Genomic DNA, 11,069 nt, shown 5'->3' with positions numbered 1-11,069 from the left:
GGCCTTAGCCTAAGCACAGGGCCTCAGACTGTCACAGTGAGAGAAGGCCCTTACACCGGCAGACAGTGATTTTCATTCTTTCTTTATACCTCTATAACTAGCCAAGTGATAAGAATACACCTACATTCTTAGAGTATAGGCCTTTACAGACAGGCCTGAATATCTATATTCTAACAGAGGGTTGGTACCACCTCTCAGCATATGGGATGTGGCAGGATGAAACAGGACACAGCTGTGCAGTCTGGTGATCCCCCTTGTGGCCACTGGCAGCCAGGCAGAGTATAAAGCTGAACAATTTAGAGCAAGCCATCTTTGTACATGCCTCACTCTGTCCCTCCCTTTCCTCTCCCTCCCAGAACTTGTACTGAGCTGGATCAAAAGATCAGGATCTACAGAAGGTTTTCTTATCCTTTCCCCATAGGATTGAATTCATTACTGCTAAATCATCCCTGAAAATGAGAGAGAAATCTTAAATATCTCCAGTGAGAGCAATTCTACACTCTCCAAATGCCAGTCCTTGGGAGATTGTTTCAGTATTTTTCTATTCTGATAATTTTTCCTAATTTAAACCAAAATATCTATGGTGTGTTTATTGGCCAGTGCTTTCTTTGGAGTAGTTGGAGGTGAAGTGTCCGTTTTCACACTCTCATTACATACTTCTTTCATATTCTCTGAAGTTCCTTGATGTTACAAATACAATATTGGTATACATTATTACATTATTGTGGTTACTGTTTAATCAGGAACCACATGTCAAAAGTTATCATATAGTGATGGGATACAAAATATCACAGTTCTGCCAATGATTACAAATTGAAATAGCTAATTGTACGGAACTGGTTGGAAAATAGGGCATTTTCATGAAAACAATTTCCCTCTTTCCATTGCAATTCAAATATTGATAAAATATTTTGTCAAAAATTCAATGTCCAAACATATTCAACAAATACTAGTATAGTAACTTAGAAACTACAGTCTGGCAAGAGTTGTATTTCTTTATTTATTTTTTAAATGGTGACCACTAAACTTAATTTTCCAGGAATATTCATTCAGGTTCATAATTTGAACGTGTATATGTGAATAAAAAAAGCAATGCAGATTTACACCAGTTAAGATTCTGGAAAATGTATATTAATGTGTACATCTATAGCTGTCTTTTTATTTTATAGCTGTATAAATTATAGCTCTTAATATGATTAATATTTTATTTTAAATATCAACATTTGATGAAATAATTGTTCATAAAAAGGAGCATGCTAAATTTTAGGGCCAAAATCCAACTTTGGATGTATACAGAGTACTAAGATAATTTGATACAAAGCCAAAATATTCCACATAGCATTCAGAGCTAGAAGTTCAAGCTATGGCATAGGAATATTTATGGTAACTTGCATAAAATTGTTCTCAGTCAATAAAGTTTAATCAGTTCTCCCCAGATGAGGATCTGACATTACATTATGTAGACTTGCATGCAGAAATATATGGATAAATTCATTATGTAGACATTGGTATAGATATATAGACCATAAATAGGTATGAGAATATAGACATACACATCTATGGAGTTTATTAATTGTATAATGCTACATGCAACAAAACATGCACGTTTACAACAGATGGGTCTTGCTAGAGAGGAATTACTTGCTGTACACTGCTACACTGTTTTTACAGCACATTTTTCAGAAGGCTTTTGTACTATTGTGTAAGATGCAGGAGAGATAAAGGAAGCCTTTTCATTTATGAGGGTGAATTGTTTTTGTCATGAACTTGGCCATGTCCTTTGGATATAGAAGTATTGCAGAACAGGCATCTAATTACACAGACAAATATCCACAGTGAAGTTAAAGGGATGTGTCTTTATGATGTACAGTAATCCTGACATGTATTCTTCTCAGTGAAATTTCATTAGTTTTTGTGTTACCAGACAAGACAAATAAATAATAATGAACCTTTTTCCAATCTACTGCACAAGCATTTTATTCGCTGTAATTTCAGCTATAAGTGAGACCTAGATTCAGTGACAGATATTGTTTGCTGCATTGTACTGTTGTAATATTCATTTGGCACTATTGTCAAACTGCCTGAAGGTTTAATTCAATAATTTACAATACAGGAAAAGATAACAGCTATATTATTTAATATCCTGCCAGTTAAATAAATCCAACATTTTGTTCTCATAACTTTTTTTTTCTGAATAAAATATAACTATGCTTACTACATTAAAGGGATGATGATTGATTAAGCTCAGATAATTTTTACAATTCCTAAATTGGTTTACTCTGTATTCTTGTGCAATTTACTCTATTGCATGTATTTCAGTTATATTAGTTGACATATTGCTCTCAGATTCATGTTCAGACAGGGGGAAAAGAGACTTTTTTTATGTACACTAGCATATAATATTTGTTCCATTGCAAAGTTTTATTTAGATTCAAAAACAAAATATTGCACCAAAAATATTTTTTCAACCTCTGTGCTTGAAGCAGCGTTGGAAGTATCTTAAAGACAAACATTTGCTTGTGTGTCCATGTTTACTTTATGCTAGTAGTTGATTTAAATAGATTAAGACACAATGTTTCATTGAAAAGGCTTATTTTATATATTTAGATATATATATTCTCATAAGGCTACATTGATTGAGTAACTTTCTTGAGAAAGTGTGTGGCACTTGACTGCACTGCTCAAGAGCATAGCTCAATATTTTCCATGCTTCTCCATTGCTCTGTGGAGGGAAAAAAAATTACTTCAGCTCTTTTTGTGAGACAGCAATGGCTGGATTGTCTGTGTGTATAGCTATGACTTCTCCCACTCCTTTTAGCTCCTCCCATTTCCATTTCCCCCAGGGATTGAGTAACCCCAGATCTCCCCCTTCATCCTTGCCCTGTGTCAAGAAGGACAATCAGAACAGCGTCAAGGAAGGAGGTATAGGGGTAGGAAGTGAGGGGGTGCCATATTTCTCCTTAGTCCCTTGAATGGACAAGGAGGGTTTGGGACAATCTAGATGATAATCTCTAGGGGCATTTATACTAGTCTTTAAAATCACATTTACTTCTTGTTTATCTGATTACCTTCTGGAATGGTTTATTATGGAATCTGCCAGGAAGAGAAGGAATATATACAATCAGATTTATACAGAGAATGAGAAAATATCCTCTCCCCCCCCAGCATGACTGCAGTTGCAATAAAGAAAAATATTCATAGGTGCATGATAGATGCATAATAGAATTAGCTTACATTTTTATTGCTGGCAATAAGATATAGTTTCATGTCACAAATTGAGTGCCTCATCAATTTTCTCTTTGTAAAGGTCATGAGTTAAATCCTTTTGAAGTCAAAAGAAAGTCAATGACTTCAATGGGTATTCGATCAAACCTATACTAAGAATAAAATAACAGTATATACACCACTATCTTTCAATTGTGTGCATATATATGCATGGAAATGCTGTTACCATGCAAACACTGTGCATATATACATCTATAGAAGCACACCTATACAAACACATTCTTAGTGGGAAAGAAAGATTAGAGAAGAGACTTTCTTATTGCCCTTCTGTTCAAATTTCATTTTGTGCTGATTACAGTATGTTGTGCAGGAAATAATAATCCATTTTTTAAATACTAAAGTGCCTGCCTGAAAATTCCACCAACACTGTGTGTAATAGCTAGTGAAAACCGAAGACAACTGCATTGTTGTAGAGGTGATATAAAGCAGAGCGGATATGAAGTAGTAAAACAACAACAACAAATGGATCTGAATAAAAATGGAATGATGCAAAAGGGTGTATAGTCACATTTTTGTAAATGTACTAAAATAAACTCTATTTTCCCCTTGTTTCCATAGGACATTCTTTGTTGGTCCTATTCATGTTTAGTAGGAAACATGTGATAATGGGTATTATTTTGGTCTTTACAGTGGAATGATTGCTCACAATGACCAAGTCCCTGTATGGAATTTGGTACATTTGCAATTATAGCCAAGTTAACTAGTAAGTGTCTGTATAACCCTATGTTACAATGTTATTAACATGTATTTTTACTCTGAATAGCTGGGACAAGATGACTGCTTCATATGTTTTGTAATTGTAACAGAGACTGACTGTCAATTTGGACGTGAATTCATGAACTGCCCACAAAACAACTTAACTTAGATTCAGACATGATTCTGGTTGTAGAAAGGAAGATTTAAATGTAGCAACAGCCCTTAAAACCATTAGGGACAATGAAGAGACACTGGAAATAAAACCATATGGAGAAAATTAATTTTCTAGCCAAATGTAGGGTTCAAGACAAAATCTTTAGAATGCACAAATATGTTAAAAAAATTAGACTGCCCCTTACTGCTTGCTTTCAGAAAATTGATAACTGGGAGAAGGAGGAAAAAACCTTGGAAAATAAATCAACCCAAGCAATTAGGACAATGTAAAACCAGACAACACTAAAAGGGTTGGCATTTTCTTACATATAATTAGAGAGGAAAGAAAAATATTTATAACACTTTTAAATCCAGGGAAATCCTGATTCAAGTCAGATTAATAAAACCAGAATGTTTTTGGAATATGTTTTATTTACTGATTTTCATGTGTCCATTGTCACAGCATCTAGACACTTTAAGGAAATGAAATGCAGTTTCATGTCCAGCTCAACTGCTTATGATGGACAGCACAAATCGCTACCCTTCCTATACCACCCCAACTAATAATAAAGAAAGCAGCCATTATCCATAGTCAGATTAATGGTTGGCCAAAATTATATTTTGAACTCTGAGGACCTCAGGGCTGCAGCAGGGTCTGCAGCTAATGCTTTTTGACTATTCTGGGCTTTGCTCTGCCCCCAACCCTGTCTTTGCATTGCCACTGAAAAAGCAAACATAGAGCTTTGCTACCTGGCATACAGAGGTAAGTGGAGTAGCCACTGTCCGCATGGAGTCTCTCCAAAACCTATTCCCTGGCATGTGCAGTGGAATCATTCCAGTTCAACTGTATTCAACTGTATGCACAGGAAAGGAGAAGAGTGTGGGGTAACCTAATTGTACCCAAGCTATATTTCATGTAGCCCCAAGTAGGTCTCAGTACAGTAGTGCAACTGAAATATAACAAAGGAACGTGTTCTACATTGACCCCATGCAAAATGTCATATAGGCAAAAGCCTACACAGAATAAATCCTTAGGTTAGTAAAGCGGCTATCTGAAGGCTAAGGCTATCACATTCACAACTGTGAGTGGAAATCTTAGGTCAGACTGCCAGAAAACAGGGCAGGCACCACAAACTTGTGTTATATTTGACAATTAGGCTTCACCAAGCGCGTACCAAGTGTGAACTTCTGGATGACTATACCACTCTTACCATGGAGTTACAGATAGTCCCCTTAGGCACTCCAGCCTATCTTGCCACCCAGAGAAACTGGACTTAGTGATAATGGTCACATAAACCAAAAATCACATCACATCAGGTTACTGCCAATCTCAAAGGATCAGTCACTTACTCCAGATAAACTGGTGCTTTGGATCTCACCCCAAAGACAACATTGACAGCCAATTCTCTAGTAAACTAACTAAAGATTTATTAGCTAAGAAAAAGAAATGAGAGTTATTGAGAGGTTAAAGCAAGTAAAATACATTAACAGGTGAAAAGAAAAGGAGTACTTGTGGCACCTTAGAAACTAACAAATTTATTAGAGCATAAGCTTTCGTGAGCTACAGCTCACTTCATCGGATGCGTTGGTGTTCCTCAGATATTCTTGTTAACTGCTGGAAATAGCCTACCTTGCTTGTCACCATGAAAGGTTTTCCCCCTTCCCCCCCCCGGCCTCCCCCCCACCCCCCCGCTGCTGGTGATGGCTTATCTTAAGTGATCACTCTCCTTACAATGTGTATGATAAACCCATTGTTTCATGTTCTCTGTGTGTGTATATCAATCTCCCCTCTGTTTTTTCCACCAAATGCATCCGATGAAGTGAGCTGTAGCTCACAAAACCTTATGCTTTAATAAATTTGTTAGTGTCTAAGGTGCCACAAGTACTCCTTTTCTTTTTGCAAATACAAACTAAGATGGCTGCTACTCTGAAACCTGTCATTAACAGGTGAGTGAGCCAAATGAATGAATGTAAGCAGTTGATGTAATAAAGTGCTAGTTTCCCAAAAGTCTTTTCAGGGAACCCAGATATTTCTGGGGATCTCCACATTGCATTTGGTATCTTTCCTTTAAGAGTCCAAACTGTCAGCGATAAAGGATCTTTCTTTGAATCCATATTTATATCTGCTTCTCACAGAGGACAATCTGACAGTTTCTCTAACCAAAAAGAAAAGGAGTACTTGTGGCACCTTGTCTCTAAGGTGCCACAAGTACTCCTTTTCTTTTTGCGAATACAGACTAACACGGCTGCTACTCTGAAACCTTTCTCTAACCAGTCTCTCTAACCATGTGGGTTTTCTGTTGATGTCAATGAGTAGTAAATGGAGATTGAGTGTGTGAATTCCCATTGTTAAACCATAATGACTCTTGCTCTGAAGTTAGCACTCTTCTTCATTTATATTTCCAAGGCTCCAGTTGTGTTTGATGGTAATTACAGGGATATACACTCTGTAAAAGGCAATGTAATAGCCAACAACAATTCTTCATTAGTTTTCATGAAGTATATACATCAAGTACATTCTCATCTTAACAATAACACACACTTTTGATCTAGGATTAACTAGTTGCAGGGATATACACAATGTAATGCAATAGCAATCAACAGGTTATAGATAAGTGACGACAATATCATTAACATTTCCTTTGAACTAAAGTAACACAAAAGTCAAGTGGCCTAATTACACTACAATTCCTTTTCAGACTCCTTTCATTTCTATCAGTGTATGAGTGAATGTGCCTGCAGTCCTGACCTGAGCTGGCACTAGGGTAGACAGCATCATAAAGCTTGGGGAGAAGATTGATAAAACAACAAAATGTGATAAATGCAAAACATAACACATGCAGCCTATTGGAAACAATATACAAAACATCAGAAAAGTAATCTTAGTGGAAAGTGGAAAAAACAAATGTACAGTACATAAAAAGCAGCAAAGAGTCCTATGGCAACTTATAGACTAACAGACATATTGGAGCATGAGCTTTTATGGGTGAATACCCACTTTGTTGGATGCATCATTCACCCACTAAAGCTCAGGCTCCAATATGTCTGTTAGTCTATAAGGTGCCACAGGACACTCTGCTGCTTTTACAGATCCAGACTAACATGGCTACCCCTCTGAAACCAGTACATAAAAATGCACTCAACAGACTGAACTCTGTCTGTTGTGGTTGTAATAAATGTAAACAATATTGACCTTGGGGGCTACCAATAATTATAAATGACTCTAGCATGCCCTTTAAATTACCCTCAGGGGCCCAAGTCAATCTTATTTTATTGAGACACTATATTAGTTAATGTCACAGACCTCATGTGCACTAAAATGCAAAAGAAAGTGACAAGAGGCTCTGGGGCTGAACTCACAGCTAAAGGAGAGATGAGCTACTGTACAATCATCAGCCAACAGAATGACTCATATCAGATCAAGTTCTTGACTGTATCAAAAGAAATACAGCTTGTATGAGGCCTGAGTGCATATGAATACACAAATCTGGTTAAATAGAATTCCAGTAACACTGAGGATTTGGCTTTGGTTCTTTGGCTTGAGTGTCTGGATTTATCCAAAGATGTAAGAAGCCAGGTATTCCCTGCATAGTGTCAACTGCTGTTGCTTCAGATTTGGCCCAGACTTGGAATATTCATGTTCAATTATTATTTTGGCATTCTGCCAAATTTTCCTGAGTAATGGTAGTAACAGAAGGGAAATGGTGATTTTGGCCAGTTTATATTCCAGCCAAACCTGAATGGAATTTCTTGGGACATCGTCTCAGGGCTTTCCACTTGATGAATTTCCAAGGCCTGAAGAAAACAATAGAAGTACAAGAGCTTCCCAAAAAAGGCCACAAGAATTCTTTATTGTGGAAATATATGGCAACTTACGTATTACTGTTCCTAACATAATTAGTGTTGTAGATTTTTGTTGTGTCAAGCACCTCAAGCTCATAGGCAGTTTTAAAATAAACATAAACAGAGATAAATGACTCTGAACTCAGATTTTACTTTACTAATTTAACAATCTTATTACTGGCAATTAAATGGCAAAAGTCAAAACACAAACTACCGTTATCATTCACTGATTAAAAAGCAGTTTAGTATGTTGCATTTCAAACTAACCTGCCACTTGCATGTTATGTATTTCAACGTGAGTGGCAGCACAATATTTAAAAAATAATTAAGAATGCAGCACAAGTGATCTGTGTTAATTTTCTTGAATAAAATTACCAAAGCAAATGATTATAGATAAGCAAAAACATGATTTGAGGCAATTGTCTTTTGTGAATATTTGGTATCTTGATGTTAATCTTAGTCTGTGCAAATTACTCTCACAAATAGGGATGAAGTTAAAAGCAGTTCTAATGTCACTATCCTAAATTTTAGCAGAAACATTTATTCAGCTGGGTATGTTTTTCATAGATTCATAGATACTAAGGTCAGAAGGGACCATTCTGATTATATAGTCCGACCTCCTGCACAGCGCAGGCCATAGAATCTCACCTACCCACTCCTATGAAAAACCTCACCTATGTCTGAGCTATTGAAGTCCTTAAATCATGGTTTAAAGACTTCAAGGAGCAGAGAAGCCTCCCTCAAGTCACCCATGCCCCATGCTACAGAGGAAGGCGAAATACCTCCAGGGCCTCTCCAATCTGCCCTGGAGGAAAATTCCTTCCCGACTCCAAATATGACAATCAGCTAAACCCTGAGCATATGGGAAAGATTCACCAGCCAGATACTACAGAAAATTCTTTCCTGGGTAACTCAGATCCCATCCATCTAATATCCCATCTCAGCGGATTAGGCCTATTTACCCTGAATATTTAAAGATCAATTACTTACCAAAATCCCATTATCCCATCATACCATCTCCTCCATAAACTTATCGAGTAGAATCTTAAAACCAGATAGATCTTTTGCCCCCACTGCTTCCCTTGGAAGGCTATTCCAAAAGTTCACTCCTCTGATGGTTAAAAACCTTCGTCTGATTTCAAGTCTAAACTTCCTGGTGGCCAGTTTATACCCATTTGTTCTTGTGTCCACATTGGTGCTGAGCTTAAATAATTCCTCTCCCTCTCCTGTATTTATCCCTCTGATATATTTATAGAGAGAATCATATCTCCCCTCAACCTTCTTTTAGTTAGGCTAAACAAGCCAAGCTCCTTAAGTCTCCTTTCATAAGACAAGTTTTCCATTCCTAGGATCATCCTAGTAGCCCTTTTCTGTACCTGCTCCAGTTTGAATTCATCCTTTTTAAACATGGGAGACCAGAACTGCACACAGTATTCTAGGTGAGGTCTCACCAGTGCCTTGTATAATGGTACTAAAACCTCCTTATCCCTACTGGAAATGCCACTCCTGATGCATCCCAAAACCGCATTAGCTTTTTTCACAGCCATATCACATTGGCAGCTCATAATCATCCTATGATCAACCAATACTCCAAGGTCCTTCTCCTCTTCCGTTACTTCTAATTGATGCGTCTCCAACTTATAACTAAAATTCTTGTTATTAATCCCTAAATGCATAACCTTACACTTCTCACTATTAAATTTCATCCTATTACTATTACTCCAGTTTACAAGTCATCCAGATCCTCCTGTATAATATCCCGATCCTTCTCTCCCTCCAATAAAATGATTTTCAAGTGGCGACTTTGAGTGTTTCTCTTTTTTGCAGGGAGAAAGGTGTTTGTTGGGTAGTAAAGAGAGAAGTAGGAAGGGAATGAGATTGATCAGAAAGATGGTAAGCAGGGTAGGAGAGAGAGGAATTCAGTAGAAAGGTCAGACACGTGCGTGGAAAAGAGGTCGCAGGCCAAAAAAATTCAAGTGATAATATCATTGATGAAGTCTGGAAGCAAAGTATTTGTCCCATTCTATTTTAGCAAGGCAGAAGCCTTTCATAGGTGACTTATGATGAGGACCACTTGGGTTTTCAGGTTCCTCTTCACCTTTTGGTCTGAGTGGTGGAGATCATCTGCTTCAGATCTGCCCTTATGAAAAGAGTGCTATGGTATTCCACAGTAATGATTCCAAATACTGCAGCTGACATTAGTGATACTACTACAGTGACCTAAAGTAGTAATGGGGTAGAGGAGTTAAGACTGGTCTTCACACCTCTCTATTCCTCTTGGGATGTAATTTAAAGTCCTAACTGTGCAATCCTTCACTTCAGAATCTCTGATCTTTCACCCCCCTTTCTCTCTGATTCACTGGACCATCGCTGAAATTAGCAATGGCTAATTTCTTTTCCTTTGTTTCACTCTGTACTTCCCCATGATTGTCCCACTCTTAAAACAAAATAATAAAAATAGCAAATTCTAAAACCTCTTGTGATAGGTGTTTTTGATAGCCATTATTATGGAGCTAAAATAAGTGCTGCTAACAGAATGGTTAAGCTGTCAAATGGCAAATTCTATTATAGCAAAACTGACTAGATAACTGCCCTTTTTCCTCCATGTATTTTTAGTGCTCCTGAGAGAGAGTACTTACATGAATTTTCTTTGTGTTACTTTTATAATTCATGTGAAAAATATTAGAAGGCATGGAGAAAACGGCCTTTATCTCACACTCAAATGCCTATCACCTAGACATTGTAGAATATAGAGAATATTTTGAATGGAATTTCCCTTGAAGGGAAAAGTGGTTTTGTTTTTTGTGCTTTTCAAGCATATTTTCACAAGTGAAATTACCCATTGGAAATGAATTTCACAAGCGAATCTGTGAAAAATTCCATGTCATCTCTGGTGCAGTCTCCACCAGTGATGGCAGCTTAGCCACCCTGTTTGTATGCTCTTTTCACCCCCATTTTCAACAGCACTTGTTCCAATTTTTTGTTATTTTCCCTCCAAAACACAGCTATATTGTAGAAATGAAAACGTTTGCAGAAAATGTTTATCTTCTTCTAAATGTTTTGGGGTTGTATTCAAATATTGAAATCCTGAA

At 37.1% G+C, this 11,069-nt stretch overlaps 1 protein-coding gene across 5 annotated transcripts in view; it reads right to left on the bottom strand.

Moving 5' to 3' along the window:
• CNTN6 (contactin 6) overlaps nucleotides 1-11,069 on the bottom strand; it is a 223,589-nt gene that overhangs the window by 145,385 nt on the left and 67,135 nt on the right. The window lies entirely within an intron of this gene.

The sequence above is a fragment of the Dermochelys coriacea genome, chromosome 7 (assembly GCF_009764565.3).
Source record: "Dermochelys coriacea isolate rDerCor1 chromosome 7, rDerCor1.pri.v4, whole genome shotgun sequence".
NCBI classification, from domain to species: Eukaryota; Metazoa; Chordata; order Testudines; family Dermochelyidae; genus Dermochelys; species Dermochelys coriacea.
Note: the sequence above shows the minus strand (reverse complement) of the source record. Positions and strands in the feature narration are given on the sequence as shown.